The 787-nt window shown below is 55.8% G+C and overlaps 1 protein-coding gene across 1 annotated transcript in view; it reads right to left on the bottom strand.

The window, feature by feature from the left end:
* SRRM3 (serine/arginine repetitive matrix 3) overlaps positions 1 to 787 on the bottom strand; it is a 68,695-nt gene that overhangs the window by 16,569 nt on the left and 51,339 nt on the right. The gene's annotated exons all lie outside the window — the stretch shown is intronic.

The raw sequence follows: 787 nt of genomic DNA, 5'->3' as shown, positions 1-787 counted from the left end.
AGGTTGCTGATAACCTTCTCCCCCACTCCCCAGTCTCCTACAAAAGTAACATTAAGTGGGTTGTGCTGGGTGCACAGCAAAATTTGGAATTTGGAAAAGGCCTCCTAGACAGCCCCAGTCCCCTGTCCCCCCCAAATCCCAGTAATCTGTCACCGGGTTGTGGTGTGACTCGTAAGGAGGTTAGAGGGGGAGGCATGGGCAAAGACGACAGAATGAACTATGTTTAAGGCCCAACCGGGTGATTCTAAAAGGCCAGGTCAGCTGTGCAGGGAGAGAGAAGAGCTAGGAGGCTGGAAAGTTGGGAGGGTGCTCACCTCTTCCTCTCTTTGTTCTTTTCTTTTCTTTTGCTCTTGGGACTTCGAGATCTGCAGAAAGCAGAGACCACAGTGATGGTGCAGTCTGAGCAGAGCTGGAGGACGCAGCCTTCGAGCCCTGGGGCCAGGCTGTATCCACGTATGGATCTGAGATGGACTCTGTTGGGCCTGAGCCCCCTGGCTGGCAGGACCCTGCCCCTGCTATAGCACCGCCTTGATCCCCTTCACGTGGCCAGGCCACACTCCTTCCTTCTGTAGGTCCTGGTCCTTGGTCGCCTCCTCTTGGGCTCCGACTGCTTTTCCCTCTAGGAGAACCAGGGTGTGTGGTCAGGCCCAGATGGAACAGGAGTATTGTTTACAGGTCTAGCAGCCTCAGGCTTCAGGTCTGGGCCAGGTAGAAAGGGTGACTTGTCCTTGTCTTCCGGCATGGGTCTCTGGACGAACAGGCCCCTCGAGGAGCAGGGTAGCCCCAT

Source organism: Tupaia chinensis, unplaced genomic scaffold (genome assembly GCF_000334495.1).
Source record: "Tupaia chinensis unplaced genomic scaffold, TupChi_1.0 Scaffold000465_1, whole genome shotgun sequence".
Lineage (NCBI taxonomy): Eukaryota > Metazoa > Chordata > Mammalia > Scandentia > Tupaiidae > Tupaia > Tupaia belangeri.
This window is presented reverse-complemented; position numbering and strand designations above follow the sequence as displayed.